Source organism: Phocoena sinus, chromosome 5 (assembly GCF_008692025.1).
Source record: "Phocoena sinus isolate mPhoSin1 chromosome 5, mPhoSin1.pri, whole genome shotgun sequence".
Lineage (NCBI taxonomy): Eukaryota > Metazoa > Chordata > Mammalia > Artiodactyla > Phocoenidae > Phocoena > Phocoena sinus.
In genome coordinates, this window is record NC_045767.1 from 42,585,701 (window position 1) to 42,612,470 (window position 26,770).

Below are 26,770 nucleotides of genomic sequence, written 5' to 3' on the forward strand. Positions count from 1 at the left end.
TCACCATGTTCCTCCTCTTATCTCACTGTATGTTACCCATTTTCCAAAACCTAGTTCTGGTTTCTCTTCTCCAAGCCTCCCCTTAGGATTTCTACCTATATTAACTGCTTTTAGTCCTACTTGTTGGTGCAGTGGGATTCACAACTGCCCTAGACATGTGTGGTTTGGACTCTGGGTGTCCATGTTCATGGCAGAAAATTCTAACCCTGTAGGGAGTATTGGTATGGAGAAGTATAAACCAAACTGAAAGCTGTAGAAGAAAGTTGAACTGAAATACCATTGAAAGCGTTTATACACATCAATTCTGAAGGGGTATGAGTTTGATGTTGATGCCACAAGAGATCAGACTAATAAATGGAGAAAGATACAGAAAACATTTTCATAAGGCTGGAGGATGAAAAACTCCTGATTTGTCATACTGCCCTAGACTGTCCTACAGAGTCTTCTCTTTATAAGACTCACTATTTCTATTCATAGATTAATTAGGATGTCAGACTACATGGCCTGAAGAATCATGTCTTGGTATCTGAAGAACAATGTTCTAGTTCTGGCTTCACAATTTATTAACTGAATTATCTTACTCATGGCGCAGAACTGCTTCTAAACCTCGGTTTAATAAAAGTATAGGAGCTCAAGTAATGCCTATCTCATGGAAGGATAGGGAATTCAGTAAGATAACACATTAGGAAATGTTTGCAAATTCAGAAGTGCTGAAGAAATACTAGATAGTATTGTCTGTGCTATAAAATTGAGTACCAACAAAATGTTATCTTATTAACTCCACTATAGACATGAAATGGTAGGGGGTTTTTTTTGTTTGTTTTTTTGTTTTTTTTAGGTACACGGGTCTCTCACTGTTGTGGCCTCTCCCGTTGCGTAGCACAGGCTCTGGACGCGCAGGCTCAGCGGCCATGGCTCACGGGCCTAGCCGCTCCACGGCATGTGGGATCTTCCCGGACCGGGGCACAAACCCATGTCCCCTGCATCGGCAGGCGAACTCTCAACCATTGCGCCACCAAGGAAGTCCAAAATGGTAGTTTTTAACCTAAAATTAAAAAAAAATTTTTTTTGAAGGAAGGAATCCATATAGCATTTTACTAAGTTATGCTTTAAATTATAGATCCAGGGCTACATTATTCAACACACGTTTGATGTCAGTAAGTGATTATTTTTCCCTCTGCACAAATTTACTAAACTTCTATTTCTCTTATATCTCTGACTAGAAGCAGAAACTGTCATAAATAATCATCTCTCAGAACAATACTAAGTTGACAAGTTAAATGATGTGATTTATTACTGCAAGAAATACATATTCAAACTCTGGCCTTGTCACTCACAAAACTTTTGAATAAATTGTCTACTTTCTCTGTCTCTCAGTTTCTTCATCTGTTGAATGATGATAAGAGCAGTTTTGTCAGAGGACTTTCAAAAGACCAAATTACTTAAGGTACATTAAGTAACAGTGCTTTTCTTAGCACAAAGTATGTGATCAATAAATGCTTCTTTCTTTTCTCTCTCTTTTGCCATGATTGTTCCATTCTTGAAGGAAGTGTACATGATGATCCACTGGCTTGTTTTTGATGGGCTTCCTTTTTCTGTGACCATGTCTTATTTTAAGGATTAGCGATATAAAAGCAATATTTCACAGTGAGTAGCTGGAAAGGAAGGTTTCCTTTTTTTAAAGTTAATATGTTTATCAAGAACAATAGCTCTGGTTGTCCCTGCTTGATAATCCTCACACCATCAGCCTACCTACAGATGAAAGGGCTTTCTCTATTTCATAGCAAAAGGAAGGCTGTTTGATGTCATTTTGAAAAGTTTTAAAGAAGTTGGAAGGAAATCTAGAAATAAAATAACAGAGGCTGGCTCTTAGGAACTTCAGAGTAGAACAATGTTGTATTTCTGTTCACAGGAAACTTCACCATTCAAATGCATTCACTTTTCATAAAGCACCTCCTCAATTTCAGCCCAAACATTGAAAACTGAGCCTATTAAGTCAGAACAAAAACACTTTTGAAAATATCTTTGGAAAAATACAATTTTGGCATGAAGATATGAGAATCAAGAGAGATGAAAAAAATCAAAATGGAATTCAGCATGAGGCAGCTCTCAGGTGGTTAGTTATTTGTGAAACTTGCAAAGTAGCAATCAAAGAGAAAGACTACACCCATCAGCACATATTGTTCTGCAGTGCCCCTGATTCTCTCTTTCAAACATTTAAGGAGTCAAGCAATTATAGGGGCCAAGGATCCTATTTTAGAGAAAAGGGAGGACATAGATTTGACTATAGTTAAAGTATTTATCAGGAGTCTTTCTCCATTCCTCTCTACACTCTCAAATCCTCCCTTTTCTTTATGTCCTCTTTGAATGTCCCACTGCATCTATAAAGCATTCCTGCACCACTATGCCTGCCCAGGCTTTCTCCTTTCAAAGTCTGGGATGAGATACTCTCTGCACTGTTAAGGGCAGTTGCACGAAGTGGTTAGAACATTGGCTGTGGAAGCCAGAGTGCCTGGACTGAATCCTTGCTCTGTACTTGCTACTTATAAAATCTTGGGCAAGGTTATTAAAATTCTCATGCATATATTTTATCTAATTTATAAGGGTTAAATGAATTAAGGGTTTCAAAGTGCTTCAAAGTGCTTCAAATGGCGCCAGAGATGTGGTTAGTAGTCCACACAAAGTTAGCTGTTATTGGTTAACATGACAATTCCCCTATCATAGTTTGAAACCTAGAGCTGAGGAATCTTTCTAATATGCAAATATGTCTTAGCCACTTTGTGCTACAACACCTTCAAGGACTCTACTCACCTTCAGAAGAAAGCCCAAACTTTTTAACCTGATGTGGTGTGAAGAATAATGCACACCCTCCCCAAAGATACTCACATCATAACACTGAACCTGTGAAAGTTATCTCACATGGCAAAAGGGACTTTGCAGATATGATTACAGGTATAGACATTGATATTATTCTGGATTATCCAAACTAAACAAGTGTGTCCTTACAAGTGGAGAACCTTTTCCAGGTGTAGTTATAGAGAGACTGATGATGAAGAAGGATCAGAGAGATGAAACATTGCTGGCTTTGAAGGTGGGGGAAATGGGGCAATGAACCCAGGAATATAGGCAGCATCTAGAAGGTGGAAAAGGCAAGAAACAGATTTTCCCATAAAGCTTTCAGAAAGGAATGTAGCCCTGCAGATATCTTGCATTTAGCTCAGTGAAACTCATGTCAAACCTCTGATCTAAAGAACTGTAAGATAAATGTTTGTGTTGTTCTAAACCACTACATTTGTAACAATTTGTTATGGCAGCCATAGGAAATCAACATACATGACAAGCAAAACCTTCTATCTTTGTTCTTGCCTTCTTCTATGCCTTACCTTCAGGACCTGAAGAATAATATGGAAGAGAGGGTTCAAGGTCAGTGACAAACCTTCTTTGAGTGTGGGCTGGATCCATATATGTACGCTGGCCTCTTTCCAAGAAAGAGACAGAGTAATTAGCAAGAGAATGGGTTGATGTTTGAGGCAAAATAAAGGGAATGTGGTGTCAGTGGGAGGGAGGCAGAAATTCTAAGATGTCCTTCAATATTACCACCCCTATACAATCCCCAGGCCTATGAATATGATGAACTATCATTACAATAGTTATGGTCCATTATATGGCAAAAATAATTTTGCAGATGTAATTAAGCTCTAAAATCAGTTGACCTTAAGATAGGGAAATTATATGAGTGAACCTGACTTTATCATACGAGGTTTTTAAATATGTATGTAGAGGTCAGAAAAAGAGGAAATCAGAGATTCCAATCATGAGAAGAATTTGAAGTGTGATTGCTAATTGTGATTGCTGGCTTTGAAGATGGAGGATGCCAGGACCCCCAGCTAACAATCAGCAAGGAAATGGAGAACTCAGTCTTACAATAATAATCATTTCAACCACCTGAATGAGCTCAGAAGTGATTTTTCTCAGGAGCCTCCAGAAAGGAATACAGCCCAGATAATACCTTTATTTTATTCCAGCCCTGCAATACCCTGACCAGAGCACCCAAGCTGTGTTGCATCCTCTATGTTGAGACTTCTACATACAGAACTTTGAGAGCCCAGGACAAATTAGAGAGTTGGTACTTGACTACCTGTGTGATCTTAGAAGAATGACTTAACTTCTCTAAGCCTTAGCTTCTCACATGGGTTGTGGTTAACGTTTAATAAGATGGTGCATGTATCAGATTTGTGTGGTACCTGGTATACATTAAGAGCTCAACGATCATTACACTAGGTCTTCTTCCTCTTATTATAATTATCCTTTTTCCTCCCCTATGGGAACTTTCAGTATAATTGGAAAGGGGAAAATCAGTCAATTATCTGGGAAGACGATAAGAGGTCAGATTTCAGGGAGGCTTGAATGCAAAGCTGAAATAATGGTTCTTTGTTCAGGAGGCAATAGGAAAATTTGTCAATTATTTTGAACAGAGAGCTTACTTTAAAATTCCATAATATGTCCTGCAACAGTTATGTAATTTCTATGTTCTTCCTTTTCCTCAACTTTAACATGAGGAATACATGAGGACCTAACTCATCAGACCAAATGAATTAACATGTAAAGTGCACAGAAATGTGTCTTTCATGGTAAAGATTCAATAAGTGGTATTTTTTACTCATTCATTCACTTATTCATTGTCCAGTATTTGTCAACTGCCTACTGGTGCCAGGCAATGCTCTAGGAATTGAAGATACATTAGGAATAAAATAAAACAAAACCCACGAAGCTACCATTGTTGGGGGACATTCAGATAATAAATAAAATAATAATTTTAAAAAAGTGTGTGTATCTCTTTAGCATATTAGATGGTAATAAATGCTCTCGAGAAAAATAGAAAATGGAAAGGGGATTCAAAAGTGCCAAGGTAGGGTCAGGAAAGACAGGTTTCAATTATAAATGGATTATTCAGGGAAGGTCACCGGGAGGATGGCATTTGACTTAGGCTAGATGGAAGAGAGAGAGTGCAAGCTGTGAGACTTTCAAGGGGAAGAGCATTGAAGGCATAGAAAACAGCTAGAACTAAGGGATCAAAGGAAGGCCCACCAGGTATGTCCAAGGAACAAAACTGAGGCCAGTATGGCTGGAGTAGGTTTAGCCAAGGAGCTGGGGGTGGTCATAGGAAGTAAGGTCAGCAAGCTAGGAAGAGGGGACAGATACTGTAGGACCTTGTGGCCATTGTTAGAATTTGGGCTCTTACTCTCATAGGATGGGTTGAGCAGAGGATGGATGCAGTTTTAGCTATATTTTAACAGCATCAGTCTGAATGTTGTGCTATGTAATGATGGTATGAGGATGAGATAAAAATCATTGAGACAAGTTAGGAAGTGGAACAGTAATTTCAAATAGTACTATAAATGTTCACACTTCTACCAGAGATTTAAATAAAATATTTGTTTTGGAAATCAAAATCTGATTTCTCAACTGAATAATTTAACACATTTTGTGTAACTGAAGTAAGATTTTTTTTCACCCCTCTCTCTTGAAAAAATACAGGTAATAGACATGTTTTTTCTACAAAGCTCTTTGTACATTATCTGAGATGCAGCTAATATTTAAATCTGGACTAAAATTCTGGCTGCCTCTTCCTCTGTTAACATTTGCTTTGTTCTAAACGTGACAACAGGATAGATGAAGGATTGGGATGATTTGGAAAAGAAATGTATAACATTTGCAAGGTACTTGAATGATAAATTACAGAGCTATAATGCCAGTATCACATTTCAGACTGTCTTGCATTGACTGAGGCAGCTTCCAGGGTTAATCATTTCTCCTCTGGGTGTCTCAAATTCAGAAATGTCCAAGACATCTCTACCTCTTGAGAGTGCCCTTCAACTGTAAAGCGAAGAAAGAAAGAACCTTGCTACTCCCACCTCTTCAATTGGCATTGATAGCAATGCCAAAGAATGAAAATGCTTCTTATTTCATTCATTTTATTTAGGCATTTAATCATCAACCATTTGAGTGCCTGGTATTTGTCAGACACAATGCTAGGCACTGTAGTAATGTGAGTTTCAGTCCTGATGCTCCAGCTTAATAGCTATGTGTTCTGAGAAAAGTGATCCTTGTTCAGAGGGTTGGTGTGGGGAAGGAGGTAGAGGGTATCTGTAGCCATTAATGTTCATACAAGAAAATAAGAAAGATTAAAATTATAAATGGGATTCTTCAACTCAAGAAGTTAGTAGTAAAAACAGAAACAGTGTAAACTCAAAGAAAGAAAAAGAAAATAATAAAGATAACAGAAGAAATGAAATGAAAGTGCAGGTAAAGACACCATAAAATGATCAATGAAACTCCAAGAAGAGCTGGTGCTCAGTAAATAGCAGCTTCTTCCTATACCATCACAATTCCCTGCCTTTGGCTCTGTCCAACGGGAGCTAGCTTTCTGTCTCATAGGACCAAGACTTATTGAGGTTTCAGCTGAATATTGTCTACAAAAATGCAAAGCTGGAAAGAGTGTATCATTTTCATACAAATTCACCTGGAGGAAAATGCAGGGGAAAAACAGGCTCTACTTCAAATGTTTTGCATCCATATCTCATTTAATCTCCCCAACACCTTGTGTCATTTAACTGTGGTACAGTAATGCTGAATAGCAAACAACCACAACAATCTCAGAGGCAATGTAACAAGTATTGAGTAGGTGTTCTGGGGGTTGGCTGATCTAGCTGGGTCATTTGAATTTGAAGATGACTGTCAAACTGCCTTTCATTTTCCTCATGAAATTAGCAGCCATTCTGGGCATACCCTTGTCATGGTGATGGCAATAATGCAAAAGAGTAAGCCCAATTATAATAGGGCTGTCCAGATTTCTGATTATGACGTCAGCTAATATCCCAACAGCCAAAGAAAGTCTGAACCTAAAATTAAGGGGGAGGAAATTTACTCTGGCTTTCTAATGGAAAGAAATACAAAGTCACATGGAACTGCAAGTAGGTACAGGGAAACATAAAAAAAGGGGGGAGGTGGCTTTAATGCCATCTACTACAATCATGTACGGTAGATATTTTTGATACATATCTCAATAAATTCCTGAGAGGAATAGAAAGGAAAGAAAGCTTAGACGGAGAGCTCCAGCACATGACAGCTATGAATATTTTTTTCAGAGTATATTGGGAGAAACAAGGCTTCCATAAAAATGAGTTGAAGAAGATTTAATAGTTCAGTAGTAGTTCAGTACTTGTCATGTGCAAGTATGACAAGGTACGAGGGACACATTAGAGAGTAAAAGTTGACATGTATCCTGTCTTCAGGATTCTCACAGCACATATACAGAAAACACAGGACAATTACACCAAGTAATGTGTAATTCCTAACTGTGATGAATGGCATGAAGGACAGGTCCACGTTGCGAAGAGGGTGCCTAAAGGGGATGTGACCGGATCTAGGAATCAGACAGGGTTCCTGAGGAGAGAATACTCAAACTGAGATCTGAAGAACCAGTAGTAATTAACAAGACTTAGACCAGAGAGAAAAGCATTAGAGGTAGAGGGAAAGCATGTACCAAGACTCTGGTGGAGGGAGAATGGTATGCTGGCAGCCAGTATGAAGAATGTGGAATAAATGAGGCCTAAGAAGAGGCCGGAACCAGACTGTGCTGGGCCTTGTAGAACAGTTGGAGGATTGGAGTCTTTATCCTAAGAAAAATGGAAAGCCTTTGAAAATATTTCATAAGAAAATAACATAATCAGGTGTTTGTTTTAGAAATATTATTCTGCTACATTGCATAAGAGGGGAAAGAGGCAGGAATGGGAGTGAGAAACTCAGGAGTTTTGTTTCTGTACTTCTGCTAAGAGACAGCAGTAGCTTGAGGAGGATGATTGTGGTGATCTTAGTGTCAACTCTCTGAAGAGGGCGAAGCTGGACTGGAGTAGGCTGAGAAACTGAACGGCAAGAGGAGGAAGTGGAAGTAGAGACCACCTTTAAGTTCATTTGTTGAAGGAGAGTAGGAGAGATCAGGAGTTAGAGGCAGATGTGATTTAGGAGTTTCTTCATTTATTTTGCTCATGGTTAGAGAGACTTGAGAAAGTTTGAATGCTGACGTTAGGATTCCAGTTGATAAGGAAAGTGTAAAAATATGTAAGAAAGAGGAGTAATCAATAATTTGATGTTTAAAGAAATGCTTAAGTAAAGATAAAAAAAGTAAAGGCCATAAAACAAAGTACAGCCATTCTCTTACACCAACTTGTCAGATAAAAATATCATGAGCCCTAAAGAAAATTCCTACCTGTCTAGCACAGAAGCCATTCCCTTGGCATTATTATAAATAGATAGCTACTTAGGGTGGATGCTACCTGATAATTAAAGAAAAAGTTCAGAGGTCCAGTATGCATAAGACCAGATAAAATTCCCCTAGAGTCTCCTCAAATTTCAGTCTGAGAATGTTGTTCACTTCAGATGAATGACAGATGAAATTCTAAAATTATAATATTACACTGAATAAATTCCTAATAGAGAGAAACATTTGATTTCATCTTAATCTCATAATTTTATAATGTAGCTCCTACAAGGAGATCTTTGTGCCTTCAACTTGGCCTGACTCTCCAGCTTGATCTTCACAAACATCCCTTGACAGTCTTTCATTCTCTCTCAACTTGACAGTATAAGCCAGTCTCAGATGTCAGTACATTCAGCATGTATGGACTTTAAAATTTTTTCATTTTGACATTCTAATGATCTCTCTATAGATTTATACTGAAATCACCCTGCCATTTTCTTGGCACTTTAGAGTACATATTTTTGACTTTGTATTATTACCAGGGATCATAGTATTGATTTTAAAAACTTGGCTATATATGCATAATCAGTTCCCAGTGGTTTTCTATTGGTCAGAGAGATGCAAATAAGACAAAAGAGACAATTTTAATCCTCAGATTGCCCTGAAATTTAAAAAATGGCCTATACAACTGAAAATTTGGAGAATTGCAGGTTCACAAATAATGATAATGATAATGTTAATTGATGAAGACTTTTTGCATAGTGATGGAACAACATGCATTACACTTATTGGGGGTGGCCAAAAAGTTCGTTCGGGATTTCCTCTAAGATGTTATGGAAAAACCCAAACAAACTTTTTGGCCAAACCAATATAGTACTCAGATCCTTTGACTCAGTAATCCTACTGTGGTAAGTCTTTTCTATAGATTTATGTGTATAAGTGGGCATTATTGCATCATCCAGACAGAGACATGGACATAAACTAATTGCCCTTCAATATGAAAATAGTTGAAAAAAATATGTGCTATGTCTATACCATATAACACTATGCAGTTCTTAAAAACAAGGAACTAGACCCTCATGCACTGGTCTGGAAAGTTGTTCACGACACGTAAGTACTTTTTATTCGAGAAAAGAAAATTTAAATATAAACTAACACTTATATAAGCTATGCTTTATAAAAATAAGCAAGTCAGTAAATTCTTTGTACTTGTGGTTGGTGTGTAGGGGGCACATGTATATGTGTGTATAAATGTAAGGAAAAGTTAGAATGTTATACCTATTAATATCGTTTATGTCAGGGGAATCGGGTGATAAAGATTTGGGGGGAAGTTATTAAACTGTTTTCTATTTTGTGTTTGAATTTTTTTTCTTGTTGCCGTTATCATTTAACACTTTTGAAAAATAAAAGACAAACAAAGTAACGCTGTGAACTAAAACTGATCACCTAGGACAGATGTATAGAAAAGGAAAAAAAAAAATAGATACTGTAATTTTATAATGTAGCTCCTACAGGGAGATCTTTGTGCCTTCAACTTGGTCTGACTCTCCGACTTGGATATCCAGCAAAATATATATCCAAGTCTTAGAGCATTCCAGCTTCCTGCAGATAGATTTTAACAAAGAAAATGTAAAAGGTAGGTTTCTGGCAATGGCTATCTAGGTTGTTTTGAAATAACCAGCTCTCTGAGAACAACTAGCAAAAACTTTAAAATACATTAAAACATCTGTTTGAAGGCACACAGAGCTCACAAGGCAGTGAGGAATTGAGAGACCCAAATCTGGAAGAGAAGTAAAGCCAAAAGAGGTAAGCCTGTGTTTGGTGCTGCTTTCCTCCATGAGATAATTGACTATTCTTAAATAAGAAGCTATGAAGCTGAAAAGTTGAGCATGAATGGGCCAGTGTCAAAGACCTGGGAGGCAAAGAGTGAAGTTCAGGACCCACCAAATAAAGGGTTCCTGTTAAATACCAGAATTTTTTCCTTAATACCTTGAAGGGCTGCTCTCTAGAAGAGTGAAGGTGAAGTAAGCCTGCCCCTCCCGATAACTGAAGCTAAACTTCAGCTATTTTAGTATGATCAGATTAAGAATATCTGCCTCCAATTAGAAATGAAAGGTAAATGGGACAGGTAGGTAGATTAAGATTTGACTGAAAAACAAAGATAAAATAGGAAAAGAATCACTGGAGATCTTGATATTAGAGTTTTCAGACATGTATTTTATAATTTATTATATGTTAATGAAATAGAGATTAAAAAAATAGAATGAGGAGAGAACTGGAAAGTATAAAAATAGAGGGAATTGCATGAAATTCTAAAATATAACAACGTAATAACTAAAATTATGAACCCAATGGATGTTTTTGTGTTTTTCAACCAGGTATGATTTTGACACAAGATGATGTATGGCAATGTCTGGAGACAATCTGGCTTGTACCCCCTGGGAGATGCTACTTGGCATCTTGTGGGTAGCAGCTAGAGATGCTATTGAATACCCTTTACTACACAGGGCATCACCCCGAACAAAGAATTATTCAGTTCAAAATGTTAGTAGCACCATGGTTAACAGCAAGATTAAACCCACTTAACAAAAAATTAGTGAGGTGGAAGATAAAAGAAAATATATAGTCTGAAAAGGGCAAGAAGTAGCAGGAGGGAGGGATTACCAAGGGACATGAGGAATCTTGATTGCAGTAATATTTGCACTATTGTATACATATTTCAAATTGTGTACTTTAAAATTGTGCAGTTTATTGTATGCCCATTATAACTCAATAAAGCTATTAAAATAAATCTAATCAAATAGTGAGGGAAGAAATTTGCAAGATATACGGTTAACAAAAGACTAACATCTCAAATATACAAAACCCCTACAACTTGCTAAGAAAAAAGATCATTAAAAATGGGTGAAAGAGTTGAACAGATACTTCACGAAAGATATTCAATTTTAGTAAATATATGAAAAGGCACTCATCTGAGAAATGCTAACAAAAACCACAATGAGATATTGCATACCTGCTAGTAAAGACATTGACAATACCAAGTGCTGTTAAGGATATATGGAGCTCCTGGAACTCTCATATATTGCTAGTGGAAATTTTTTAAAGATAGAGTTATCTACAAGACTAAGCATAAAAATACCATGTTTCAGCATTTTTCTCTTAGGTATATGTTGAATATGTTGTGGGCATATATGTTTTAAAAAGGTCATATATAGTAATGTATGTAGTAGACATTATTCATAGTAGCCTCAAACTGGAAACTACCCTACTATTTATAATGAGTAGATAGACAAAATATATAATGGTATATTCATAATATAAAATACTATATAGTAATAGAAATGAATAAATTCCTACTGCATGCACCAATATGAATGAATCTCAGAAACATACTATGGTATGAAGTCAATGAAAAGGAATATAGACTTTATGATTTCATTTTTATAAAGTACAAAAACAGGTAAAACTAATTTATGCTGTCACGTCAGGATGGTGGTGAGGAGGAAAGAATTATTTATTGGCAGAGTCAGAAAGGAACTAGTAATATTTTATATTTTGACTTGTGGTGGTAGTCACATGGGTTTGCCTATGTTTTCAGAACTGATCAAGCTGAATATTTATAAAATGTACATTTTATGCATATATATTATGTTTCAGGAATTAGGCTTATTGAAGAAAAATGAAATAGCTCCCTCTGCTATTCTTTAGTGTTTTGTATAAGATTGTAATTCAATCAATGCCCACTTACAGAAGAGTGCACATAAACCAGGTACTATGGTACTGCTATACATTGAATTATTGAGAAACAATTCAACTGATATGTTAAAACCCTAACCACCAGGAACACAGAATATGACTGTATTTGGATATAGGATCTTTAAGAAGGAAATTAAGATTTAATGAGGTTTTTACAGTCGCCCTTAGTCCAATATGATTAATATCCATATAAATGGACACAGACACACACAGAGAAAGGCCATGTAATGACACAGGGAGAAGATGTCCATTTACATTACAAAGAGAATAGCCTCAGAAGAAACTAATACTGCGGACACCTTGATCTTGGACTTCTAGCCTCCAGAACTGGAAAAATACATTTCTGTTCTTTAAGACACTCAGTCTGTGATACTTTATTATGGCAGCCCTAGCAAACGAATATAGATATGTACTGAGACTGTCAGACAAATAAGATATGTGTCTTTGCTGCAAGGAATTTCCATTCTAAAAGGGGAAGAAATCCCATACCTGTTTGAGCTTCAGGATTATAAACACTAATTAACAATAGAAAAACTAGAAACTGCAGCCACCTGAGTAATGGCTCCTGGACAATGGTGACCACTACTTACGTGGATAATGCCAGATTCACAGACCAAGTACAGTATTAAATGACTCAACACATAATGGTATTTTGATTCTCTTCAATTAATCTCCCAATTATTTAAAAAAAAAAAACTCAGTTAAAATAGAAACACCTGATCAGAGAATTCATTCAACAAGCCACCTTGTCACTGCCTTAGTGTTGAGGCAGAGATTTCAATTTCACTTACCTGTTAGGGACCCAAATCCCTCAGACACAGTGGAGTCCAGATCAGGCATTTTCTAAAAAACAGACATGAAATGGCAACAATGGTCTGGTTTTAGTTAAAAAGTTCACATTTTTAGTGGACTTTTTAAATTAAAATTATGGATCATTTTAACACCCTCAAGGAAAAGTGCTCAAATTAGTGATAATTCTATTATAATATATTGCTACTGTATAAAAAATACTGTGTTGAACTATTAAAATGAATGGCAGAAAGGAGTAAATATTCTAAATTATAATAAAAATATATGTTTTCAGTGAGTATAACATGAATTATTGATGTAAAGTGTTATGAAACATGCTCAAGAGAGAAAATATTTTAAATGTTTGCTCTTACTGGGAGGGACAACAACATTTTGAAGCTAAAAGAATGAGATTTGGATTCCCTCACTTAACTTTCCAAAGCAACATTTTACTCATTGTAAAAGAAATAAAACTTACTTCACAAAGTTTGTTGTAGAGATCCAATGAGATTATATATGTACAAGCATTTCAAAAGCCTAAAAAAATCACTGATAAATGCAGCATATTATCCAGGCCAGTGGTACTTGCCCATTTTGGAGTGGTTTTATGTGTTGACACACAAGTAAATATTTTTCATATCTTATCTTTGTCCTTCCCTTCTTCCAAGTAACTCACAAAACTAGAATTCCTCTGTTGTACATACTGGGGTGACTTTGAAGCATCCACACATAGTTTGGCTCCATTTTTAAATGCTTCTGCCTAACTTTCTTGAGTCATATTACCTTTTGAAAATAACCTATATCACTTCAGTTTTTGTTTTTGCTTTTTAATCAGAGGATAATTTTGTTTAAGGCAATGGTCTCCAACATTAGCTCCACATTTTGAAGCAACCTAGATCATTTCAGTTGTTTTTTAGTTTTTTTTTTTTTTTTGATATTGGAGGATAATTTTGTCTAACGCAAGTGGTCTCCAACATGAGCTTCACAAGATGGTATGGAAATTAAAAAATGGAATTTCTACTTATTTTTTTTTTTTAACATCTTTATTGGGGTATAATTGCTTTACAATGGTGTGTTAGTTTCTGCTTTATAACAAAGTGAATCAGCTATACATATACAATATGTTCCCATATGTCTTCCCTCTTGCGTCTCCCTCCCTCCCACTCTCCCCATCCCACCCTTCCAGGCTGTCACAAAGCACCGAGCTAATATCCCTGTGCCTTGCGGCTGCTTCCCCCCAGCTATCTACCTTACTACGTTTGTTAGTGTGTATATGTCCATGACTCTCTCTCGCCCTGTCAAAACGCACCCTTCCCCCTCCCCATATCCTTAAGTCCGTTCTCCAGTAGGTCTGCGTCTTTATTCCTATCTTACCCCTAGGTTCTTCATGACATTTTTTTTCCCTTAAATTCCATATATATGTGTTAGCATACGGTATTTGTCTTTTTCTTTCTGACTTACTTCACTCTGTATGACAGACTCTAGGTCTATCCATCTCATTACAAATAGCTCAATTTCATTTCTTTTTAAGGCTGAGTAATATTCCATTGTGTATATGTGCCACATCTTCTTTATCCATTCATCCGATGATGGGCGCTTAGGTTGTTTCCATGTCCTGGCTATTGTAAATAGAGCTGCAATGAACATTTTGGTACATGACTCTTTTTGAATTTTGGTTTTCTCAGGGTATATGCCAAGTAGTGGGATTGCTGGGTCATATGGTAATTCTATTTGTAGTTTTTTAAGGAACCTCCATACTGTTCTCCACAGTGGCTGAACCAATTCACATTCCCACCAGCAGTGCAAGAGTGTCCCCTTTTCTCCACACCCTCTCCAGCATTTATTGTTTCTAGATTTTTTGATGATGGCCATTCTGACTGGTGTGAGATGATATCTCATTGTAGTTTTGATTTGCATTTCTCTAATGATTAATGATGTTGAGCATTCTTTCATGTGTTTGTTGGCATTCTGTATATCTTCTTTGGAGAAATGTCTATTTAGGTCTTCTGCCCATTTTTGGATGGGGTTGTTTGTTTTTTTGTTATTGAGCTGCATGAGCTGCTTGTAAATTTTGGAGATTAATCCTTTGTCAGTTGCTTCATTTGCAAATGTTTTCTCCCATTCTGAGGGTTGTCTTTTGGTCTTGGTTATGGTTTCCTTTGCTGTGCAAAAGCTTTGAAGTTTCATTAGGTCCCATTTGGTTATTTTTGTTTTTATTTCCATTACTCTAGGAGGTGGGTCAGAAAGGATCTTGCTGTGATTTATGTCATAGAGTGTTCTTCCTATGTTTTCTTCTAAGAGTTTGATAGTTTCTGGCCTTACATTTAGGTCTTTAATCCATTTTGAGCTTATTTTTGTGTATGGTGTTAGGGAGTGATCTAATCTCATACTTTTACATGTACCTGTCCAGTTTTCCCAGCACCATTTATTGAAGAGGCTGTCCTTTCTCCACTGTACATTCCTGCCTCCTTTATCAAAGATAAGGTGTCCATATGTGCGTGGGCTTATCTCTGGGCTTTCTATCCTGTTCCACTGATCTATCTTTCTGTTTTTGTGCCAGTACCATACTGTCTTGATTACTGTTGCTTTGTATTATAGTCTGAAGTCAGGGAGCCTTATTCCTCCAGCTCCTTTTTTCGTTCTCAAGATTGCTTTGGCTATTCGGGGTCTTTTGTGTTTCCATACAAATTGCGAAATTTTTTGTTCTAGTTCTGTGAAAAATGCCAGTGGTAGTTTGATAGGGATTGCATTGAATCTGTAGATTGCTTTGGGTAGTAGAGTCATTTTCACAATATTGATTCTTCCCATCCAAGAACATGGTATATCTCTCCATCTATTTGTATCATCTTTAATTTCTTTCATCAGTGTCTTATAATTTTCTGCATACAGGTCTTTCGTATCCTTAGGTAGGTTTATTCCTAGATATTTTATTCTTTTTGTTGCAATGGTAAATGGGAGTGTTTTCTTGATTTCACTTTCAGATTTTTCATCATTAGTATATAGGAATGCCAGAGATTTCTGTGCATTAATTTTGTATCCTGCTACTTTACCAAATTCATTGATTAGCTCTAGTAGTTTTCTGGTAGCATCTTTAGGATTCTCTATGTATAGTATCATGTCATCTGCAAACAGTGACAGCTTTACTTCTTCTTTTCCGATTTGGATTCCTTTTATTTCCTTTTCTTCTCTGATTGCTGTGGCTAAAACTTCCAAAACTATGTTGAATAAGAGTGGTGAGAGTGGGCAACCTTGTCTTGTTCCTGATCTTAGTGGAAATGCTTTCAGTTTTTCACCATTGAGGATGATGTTTGCTGTGGGCTTGTCATATATGGCTTTTATTATGTTTAGGAAAGTTCCCTCTATGCCTACTTTCTGGAGGGTTTTTATCATAAATGGGTGTTGAATTTTGTCGAAAGCTTTCTCTGCATCTATTGAGATGATCATATGGTTTTTCTCCTTCAATTTGTTAATATGGTTTATCACATTGATAGATTTGCGTATATTGAAGAATCCTTGCATTCCTGGAATAAACCCCACTTGATCATGGTGTATGATCCTTTTAATGTGCTGTTGGATTCTGTTTGCTAGTATTTTGTTGAGGATTTTTGCATCTATGTTCATCAGTGATATTGGCCTGTAGTTTTCTTTCTTTGTGACATCCTGGTCTGGTTTTGGTATCAAGGTGATGGTGGCTTCGTAGAAGGAATTTGGGAGTGTTCCTCCCTCTGCTATATTTTGGAAGAGTTTGAGAAGGATAGGTGTTAGCTCTTCTCTAAACGTTTGATAGAATTCACCTGTGAAGCCATCTGGTCCTGGGCTTTTGTTTGTTGGAAGGTTTTTAATCACAGTTTCAATTTCAGTGCTTGTGATTGGTCTGTTAATATTTTCTATTTCTTCCTGATTCAGTCTTGGCAGGTTGTGCATTTCTAAGAATTTGTCCATTTCTTCCAGATTGTCCATTTTATTGGCATAGGGTTGCTTGTAGTAATCTCTCATGATTTTTTTTATTTCTGCAGTGTCAGTTGTTACTTCTCCTTTTTCATTTCTAATTCTATTGATTTGAGTCTTCTCCCTTTTTTTCTTGATGAGTCTGGCTAGTGGTTTATCTATTTTGTTTATCTTCTCAAAGAACCAGCTTTTAGTTTTATTGATCTTTGCTATTGTTTCCTTCATTTCTTTTTCATTTATTTCTGATCTGATTTTTATGATTTCTTTCCTTCTGCTAGCTTTGGGGTTTTTTTGTTCTTCTTTCTCTAATTGCTTGAGGTGCAAGGTTAGGTTGTTTATTCGAGATGTTTCCTGCTTCTTAAGGTGGGCTTGTATTGCTATAAACTTCCCCCTTAGAACTGCTTTTGCTGCATCCCATAGGTTTTGGGTCGTTGTGTCTCCATTGTCATTTGTTTCTAGGTATTTTTTTATTTCCTCTTTGATTTCTTCAGTGATCACTTCATTATTAAGTAGTGTATTGTTTAGCCTCCATGTGTTTGTATTTTTTAAAGATCTTTTCCTGTAATTGATATCTAGTCTCATGGCGTTGTGGTCGGAAAAGATACTTGATACAATTTCAGTTTTCTTAAATTTACCAAGGCTTGATTTGTGACCCAAGATATGATCTATCCTGGAGAATGTTCCATGAGCACTTGAGAAAAATGTGTATTCTGTTGTTTTTGGATGGAGTGTCCTATAAATATCAATTAAGTCCATCTTGTTTAATGTATCATTTAAAGCTTGTGTTTCCGTATTTACTTTCATTTTGGATGATCTGTCCATGGGTGAAAGTGGGGTGTTAAAGTCCCCTACTATGAATGTGTTACTGTTGATCTCCCCTTTTATGGTTGTTAGTATTTGCCTTATGTATTGAGGTGCTCCTATGTTGGGTGCATAAATATTTACAATTGTTATATCTTCTTCTTGGATCGATCCCTTGATCATTATGTAGTGTCCTTCTTTGTCCCTTTTAATAGTCCTTATTTTAAAGTCTATTTTGTCTGATATGAGAATTGCTACTCCAGCTTTCTTTTGGTTTCCATTTGCATGGAATATCTTTTTCCATCCCCTTACTTTCAGTCTGTATGTGTCTCTAGTTCTGAAGTGGGTCTCTTGTAGACAGCATATATAAGGGTCTTGTTTTTGTATCCATTCAGCCAATCTGTGTCTTTTGGTGGGAGCATTTAGTCCATTTACATTTAAGGTTATTATCGATATGTATGTTCCTATTTCCATTTTATATATTGTTTTGGGTTCGCTACTATAGGTCATTCCTTCTCTTGTGTTTCGTGTCTAGAAAAGTTCCTTTAGCATTTGTTTTAAGCTGGTTTGGTGGTGCTGAACTCTCTCACCTTTTGCTTGTCGGTAAAGGTTTTAATTTCTCCATCAAATGTGAATGAGATCCTTGCTGGGTAGAGTAGTCTTGGGTTGCAGGCTATTCTCCTTCATCACTTTCAGTATGTCCTGCCACTCCCTTCTGGCTTGTAGGGTTTCTGCTGAGAGATCAGCTGTAACCTATGGGGATTCCCTTGTGTGTTATTTGTGTTTTTCCCTTGCTGCTTTTAATATGCTTTTCTTTGTATTTAATTTTTTGACAGTCTTGATTAATATGTGTCTTGGCGTGTTTCTCCTTGTATTTATCCTGTTATGGGACCCTCTGTGCTTCCTGGACTTGATAACCTATTTCCTTTCCCATATTAGGGAAGTTTTCAACTATAATCTCTTCAAATATTTTCTCAGTCCCTTTCTTTCTTTCTTCTTCTTCTGGAACCCCTATAATTCGAATGTTGGGTGCGTTTCATGTTGTCACAGAGGTCTCTGAGACTGTCCTCAGTTATTTTCATTCTTTTTTCTTTATTCTGCTCTTCAGTAGTTATTTACACTACTTTATCTTCCAGGTCACTTATCCGTTCTTCTGCCTCAGTTATTCTGCTATTGATCCTATCTAGAGTGATTTTATTTCATTTATTGCATGTTCATCGTTGCTTGTTTCATCTTTAGTTCTTGTAGGTCCTTGTTAACTGTTTCTTGCATTTTGTCCATTCTACTTCCAAGATTTCGGATCATCCATACTATCATTATTCTGAATTCTCTTTCAGGTAGATTGCCTATTTCCTTTCATTTGTTAGGCTCTGGTGGGTTTTTATCTTGCTCCTTCATCTGCTGTGTGTTTTTCTGTCTTCTCATTTTGCTTATCTTACTGTGTTTGGGGTCTCCTTTTTGCAGGCTGCACTTTCGTAGTTCCCGTTGTTTTTGATGTCTGTCTCCAGTGGCTAAGGTTGTTTCAGTGGGTTGTGTAGGCTTGCTGGTGGAGGGGACTAGTGCCTGTGTTGTGCTGGATGAGGCTGGATCTTGTCTCTCTAGTGGGCAGGTTCACGTCTGTGGTGTGTTTTGGGGTGTTCTGGTGGCCTTATTATGATTTTAGGCAGCCTCTCTGCTAATGGGTGGGGTTGTGTTCCTGTTTTGCTAGTTGTTTGGCAGAGGTTGTCCAGCACTGTGGCTTGCTGGTCGTTGAGTGAAGCTGGGTGCTGGTGTTAAGATGGAGGTCTCTGGGATATTTCCACCGTTTAATATTATGTGGAGCTGGGAGGTCTCTTGTTGACCAGTGTCCTGAAGTTGGCTCTCCTACCTCAGAGGCAGAGCCCTGACTCCTGGCTGGAGCACCAAGAGCCTTTCATCCACACAGCTCAGAATAAAGGGAGAAAAAGTAGGGAGAATTAGTAGAAGTATGAGTAAAGAAAGAAGGAAAGGAGGAAAGGAAGGAAGGAAGAAAGAAGCAAAGAAGGAAAGAAAGGAGGGAGGGAGGGAGGGAGGAAGGAAGGAAGGAGGGAAAGAAGGAAAAAAGACAGAAAGAAAGATGATACAGTAAAAATAAAATAAAGTGTAATATAGTTATTGAATTAAAAAATATTAGAAAAAAAAAAAAAAAGGGACGGATAGAACCTTAGGACAAATGTTGGAAGCAAAGCTATACAGAGAAAATCTTACACAGAAGCATACACATACACCTTCACAAAAAGAGGTAAAGGGGGAAAAATCATAAATCCTGCTCCCTGAGACCACCTCCCTCAATTTGGGGTGATTCGTTGTCTAAAGGAGGGAAGGAAGGAAGGAAAGAAAGAAAGAACGAAGGTAAAGTATAATAAAGTTATCACAATTAAACTTAATTATTAAGAAAAAGAATTTTTAAAAAAAAGTCATGGACGGATAGAGCCCTAGGACAAATGGTGGAAGCAAGAGTATACAGACAGGATCTCACACAGAAGCATACACGTACACATTCACAAAAAGAGGAAAAAGGGAAAAAAAATCATAGATCTCGCTCCTAAATTCCACCTCTTCAATTTGGGATCATTCCTTGTCTATTCAGGTATTCCACAGATGCAGGGTATATCAAGTTGATTGTGGAGCTTTAATCCGCTGCTTCTGTGGCTGCTGGGAGAGATTTCCCTTTCTCTTCTTTGTTCTCACAGCTCACAGGAGCTCAGCTTTGGATTTGGCCCTGCCTCTGCGTGTAGGTCGCTGGAGGGCGTCTGTTTTTTTCGCTCAGACAGGACGGGGTTAAAGGAGCCGCTGATTCGGGGCCTCCGGCTCACTCAGGCCGGGGGTTGGGGGATGGGGGTAGGAGGGGCACTACGTGCGGGGCGGGCCTGCAGCTGCAGAGGCAGCGTGACGTTGCGGCAGAGGCCGGCGTGATGGTTGCACCAGCCTGAGACCCCCCGTGCGTACTCCCGGGGAAGTTGTCCCTGGATCCCGGGAACCTGGCAGTGGCGGGCTGCACAGGCTCCGCGGAAGAGGGGTGTGGAGAGTGACCTGTGCTCGCACACAGGCCCCTTGGTGGCGGCAGCAGCAGCCTTAGCGTCTCCCGCCCGTCTCTGGGGTCCGCGGTTTTAGCCGCGGCTCGCGCCCGTCTCTGGGGTTTGCGCTTTCAGCCACGGCTCGCGCCCGTCTCGGGGGCTCGCGCCCTCAGCCGCGGCTCGCGCCCGTCTCTGGGGTTCGCAGCTTTTAGCCGCGGCTCGCGCCCTTCTCTGGAGATCCTTTAAGCAGCGCTCTTAAACCCCTCTCCTCGCGCACCAGGAAACAAAGAGGGAAGAAAAAGTCTCTTGCCTCTTCGGCAGGTGCAGGCTTTTCCCTGAACTCCCTCCCGGCTAGGTCGTGGTGCACTAACCCCTTCAGGCTATGTTCAAGCCGCCAACCCCAGTCCTCTCCCTGAGCTCCGTCCAAAACCAAAACCCGAGCCTCAGCTCGCAGCCCCGCCCGCCCCGGTGGGTGAGCGGCAAGCCTCTCGGGTTGGTGAGTGCTGGTCGGCACCGATCGTCTGTGCAGGAATCTCCCCGCTTTGCCCTCCGCACCCGTCGCTGTGCACTACTCCGCGGTCCCGAAAACTCCCCCCTCTGCCTCCCGCAGTCCTCCGCCCGCGGAGGGGCTTCCTAGTGTTGGGAAACTTTTCCTCCTTCACAGCTCCCTCCCACTGGTGCAGGTGCCGTCCTTATTCTTTTGTCTCTGTTTTTCTTTTGCCCTACCCAGTTACGTGGGGAGTTTCTTGCCTTTTGGGAGGTCTGAGGTCTTCTGCCAGCCTTCAGTAGGAGTTCTGTAGGAGTTGTTCCACGTGTGGATGTATTTCTGGTGTATCCGTGGGGAGGAAGGCGATCTCCGCGTCTTACTCTTCCGCCATCTTCAAGGTCCCCCCTCTACTTATTTTTAATCTCATGGTTTAAATATTTTTTCATGCATGTTTTACATACATATATAAATGCTACAATCCATGGTCAAGACTTTTTTTAAAAATAGGGTAGGCAAACCAGTAGTGTCCTACCATATGGACTTGTGGGACCAGAGGCCCCAGACACGTAATTATATTAGTATATTTAATAATTTACATATGATTCACTTCAGTTTTTAAGACTGTGTTTATCAATCTCTTATTTTTATTTTTTCATTAACAACCCCAAGGATATTTTCTAGACATTATTTTCCTAATTGATCCCATTATATGTCAATATCACAGATATACTGTATATGTTTATGTACTTAATGTATACTTGTGTTTTACACATAAAAAGAGCAAGATCTTCTCCCTCTCCCACCAAGAACCAATTTTCACCCCCTTAAGAGCATATCCCAATCCTCATTGAGAATGCCTGGTCTAGGAGAAATTCTATTTTAAAATTATGTTTTTCATTCATATTCTAAAAGCCAATATTTGTAAAGTGTTTAGAATAATGTCAGGTACATATTGACTTCTGTATAGGTGTGCCTGTATTAAATAAATAACACTTTGCTCTCTGAGGTTTTTTGTTTGCACACCTCATCAGGAAAAAAAATCTGAACATGCACCACAAATACATTTATGTTTGTTCATCTGTAAGTTATAAACAAATACAACTTTTTATATGTATAGAATATAAATCATAAAATAAACGTTAAAAACAGGGCCTACAGAAGAATGAAATAAAAATTTAACTGGAAAGAGAAATTCTAGTATTTCAATCATATCTACCCCAGTTTAGAGGACTCTAGTTTAAACATATAATGTTTTCAATTTTCATATGTGAACAATCTTTTTAAGTAGAACTTTAAGTTGTCAAGGCATTTTTACATTCATTGTCTTAGATGGTCCACATAGCAGTTCTGTGAGATAAGCCAAGCAGGCACTTGTCTTCCTATAGTCAGGTTAGGCTGAGATTTAGACCAGGCAATATGACTTGTGAAAGGTGTATGAGTAGAAAAAGGCAGAATCACTGCTGAATCCCATGCCTGCCTCTTTGCTCATCTTTGCTTGTAATTTCTGTATCAACATTCCAAATGCAAGTGCAAAGATGGAGATTCCCCTCAACTACACTAGTATATAGGGTTTACTCCATAGGTAAATTTATCTTGAAACCTCTATTCATACATTCAAAAACTCCCAACAAACAGAAGTCCAGGACCAGACAGCTTCATAGGGGAATTCTACCAAACACTTAAAGAAGAGTTAATACCTATGCTTCTCAAACTATTCTGAAAAGCTGAAGAGGAGGGATCACTTCCAAACTCATTCTATGAGGTCAGTATTACTCTGACACCAAAACCAGACAAAGACACTACAAAAAAGAAAATTACAGGCTAATATCTCTGATGAACATAGATGCAAAAGTCCTTAACAAAATATTTTCAAACCAAATTCAGCAATACATAAAAAGAATCATACATGATGTTCAAGTGATGCTTGATGATGCTCAATATCCATAATTAAATCAATGTGATACACCACATAGACAAAAGGAAAAATTTAAATGACATCATCATCTCAATAAATGCAGAAAAAAAGCATTTGACAAAACTCAACATCAATTTATGATAAAAACTTTCATGTGTACATCCATTCATCATTCATCTAACAAAGACTAAATGAGTGTCTACTTATGTGCATGGAAAAATTCTAGGCACTGCAATACGCTAATCAAAAAACAAAACAAAACAAAAGATAAAAAGATAGAAAAAGTCAATAGGGAAAAACAATAGACAAAAATATGTACATGACTCCATACATGTATGTGTGTACTACATATAAAATATCATGTGAAAAGCACTATGGAGAGAGTGCTTAGGGAAGACCACTGAATAAGGTGAATTGTGAGCAGATTTATGACATGTATGAGAGAGTGAGTCATGTAGATTTCTGAAGGAAAATCATTCCAAGCTGAAGAAACAACAGGTTCTGAGGAAGTAGTGTCCTTGATGTGTTCAAGGAAAATAAGGAAGCCAGGGTGGCTGGAGCCATGTAAAACAGAATCTTTAATGACACAAGTAGTAGGAGAGGAAAAGGATAGGTGCAAGGGAGCACAGGACAGCAGCCCTCCATGCCTTTTTCCATATGTTACCTCATTTAGTCCTTATGACCTGGGAGGATTTCAAAGGCTAAGTCCAAAAGATTTTAAGTAATATTCCTAAGGCTTCTCAGTTAAGCAGTCCCAGAGTCAATATTCATATCCAGGCCAGGCAAGAACCCATGAGGTTTTTCCATTACTGCTGATGTGTACACATACAGTCACTCATTTTACCCAAGAGAAACATTTGTGGAAACCATAGTCTTGCTTGTAAGATGTACGTCCAACCTTTTTGAATTGTTTATGAGCTCTCAGCTACACAGGACAACAAACAGAGATGCAATCACTTGGGTGGACTGAATTTTTTCTTTCTCTTTCTTTTTAAATTTATTTTTTCTTTGTTTTGAATAGCTTTATTGAGGTATACATTGATGTACTAAAAACTGCACATAGTTAATGTATACAATGTGATGAGTTTGGACTTACACAAACATCTGTGAAACCATCACCACAATCAAGGTAATAGACAACCCCAATAGTCTCCTTGTGCTTCTTTGGTTTCTTTTTGCTTTGTTTTGTTTTGTTGTTAGGGCACAGTATGAGAGCTACCCTCTTAACAAAGTTTTAAGCGAACAATACAGAATTGATGACTGTAGGATCTATGTTGTTTAGCAGGTCTCTTAAATTAATTCATCTTGCATAATGAAAACTTTATATCAACTGAGTAACTCCCCATTTCCCCCATCCCCCATAGCTCTATTCTCTGCTTATATGAGTTTCACTGTTTTAGGTACCTCATATAATTGTAAACATGCAGTACTTGTCTTTCTGTGATTGGTTTACTGCACTAGCATAATGTCCTCCAAGTTTATCCATGTTGTCGAAATAGCAGGGCTGATTTTTTCTGAAATCTTATTAAACAAGTTGTTTGTCACTGTGTAGACATCATCTGGGCACATCTGAGCAATTGCTAGCAGAATCTAACTATTTGGAGTGAGTTGAAGTAGTGTGGGCCACAGCTCCCCCACCTAAAGGGAAAAGTAATATATTTGGTATAACCTCAGCAACCCAGAAACAAGCTGAGGATACATATGGAAAGAAAAACTGGCCTTAAAATTACAGTGACAATACATGTGACAAAACTCGTTAATTGGACTTCCCTGGTGGCGCAGTGGTTGAGAGTCTGCCTGCCGATGCAGGGGACATGGGTTCATGCCCTGGTCCGGGAGGATCCCACATGCCGCGGAGCGACTGGGCCCATGAGCCATGGCCACTGAGCCTGCGCGTCCGGAGCCTGTGTTCCACAATGGGAAAGGCCACAGCAGTGAGAGGCCCGCGTACCAAAAAATAACCCCAAAAAACTCGTTAATTATTTGCTAAGGAGGCCCTTGGTCTCTTATTCATATTCTATTCACTTCTCCTTTACTATGATTTCTAACATGCTGTAATCTCAGTTGTACTAGGTAGCAGCCTATAAGTATAGTGACCAACTGCATCTGATATCCTAAGTTGAAGAGTTTCCCAGGATGTGGACTTTCAGTACTAAAACCTGGAAAGAACAGGGCAGACCAAAATCAGTCATTCTATTCTAAGCGAACCTCAAGAGTAACAGCAAGGGATACAGCAAGGATGGAGGCAGATGAAATGACAAGTTGAAAAGCACAAGCTGAAAACTGAGATAAATGCCTAAACAAGTAAAAGGACCAAACATGATAATTCTAAGCACAGCAATCTGGAGACAGTCAGTGTAGGGGCAAATAGGCTTTCACTCATCACACCCATGAAAACATTCTAAATTTTACCAGACCACAACATTTGAGATTGTCTTACTTAATAAAGTAGAGAAATATAAAATTCATTTGTAAGGTATCCATGCAAATAGTTAACCAAGTTTAGTTGTTGTATTGAAAGTATAGCTTTCAGTTGTTTGCAAAACTTTTATCCAAAAACACATCTTTTAGTGATGTTGGATAAATGAGCATTAGACTAATAAATGCTAGAGGCCACCAGCAACTAACCTGCTATCCCATGTTTTGGGGACAGTGGCAATTGTTTCAGGCTTCTACTAATTGGAATGCTAGAGGAATAGCTTATGAAATAGTATCCTTGTAGTAAGAAAAGTTATTAAAAAAGATTTCTGCTCCTTCAAGAGCATCTTATTGACCACATTAGGTATCATTTTCACTCAGCAGTAAAATCTGTTCTCCCAAATGATTTAAAAGTGAGAAATTCCATCAGGCAGAGAACTGGCACACACACCTTGTCAGTCAGAACATACATTCTTTTTAATTTTTATTTATTTTTGCTGTGTTGGGTCTTCGTTTCTATGCGAGGACTATCTCTAGTTGTGGCAAGCGGGGGCCACTCTTCATCGCGGTGCGCGGGTCTCTCACTATCGCGGCCTCTCTTGTTGCGGAGCACAGGCTCCAGACGTGCAGGCTCAGTAGTTGTGGCTCACGGGCCTAGTTGCTCCGTGGCATGTGGGATCCTCCCAGACCAGGGCTCGAACCCATGTCCCCTGCATTAGCAGGCAGATTCTCAACCACTGCGCCACCAGGGAAGCCCAGAACATATATTTTGTAGGCTCTAAAAATAGTGCAAAAGTCTAATTTTAGGCTTGTTCCATTTTAATTTTTTAAAATAAACCAAATTTTGTCAAAAACCTCGTTTTTTTTTTTTTGTTTTGTTTTTTTTTTTTTTTTGCGGTACACAGTCCTCTCACTGTTGTGGCCTCTCCTGTTGCGGAGCACAGGCTCCAGACGCGCAGGCTCAGTGGCCATGGCTCATGGGCCCAGCCTCTCCACAACATGTGGGATCTTCCCGGACCGGGGCACGAAACCGTGTCCCCTGCATCAGCAGGCGGACTGTCAACCACTGCGCCACCAGGGAAGCCCTCTTTTAAGTTTCTTTAAAAGAAGTCTAAAATATTTGGAATAAAATATTTTCACCTTTATTAATAATCTTTATTTTATTAATGTCATATTTTAATAGCAATTTATTATTTAAAAGTCACTTCAGATACTTTACTTCAATCCCCATAATGCTATGATAGAAATGTTACTTTCTTTTATAAATGTAGACAATTTTTCTTGGAAAGAGGGATGAATTATTTAGTGTGTACTGAATTTTACAAGGTATTATTTTATTTAGTCCTTCTAATAACCTGATG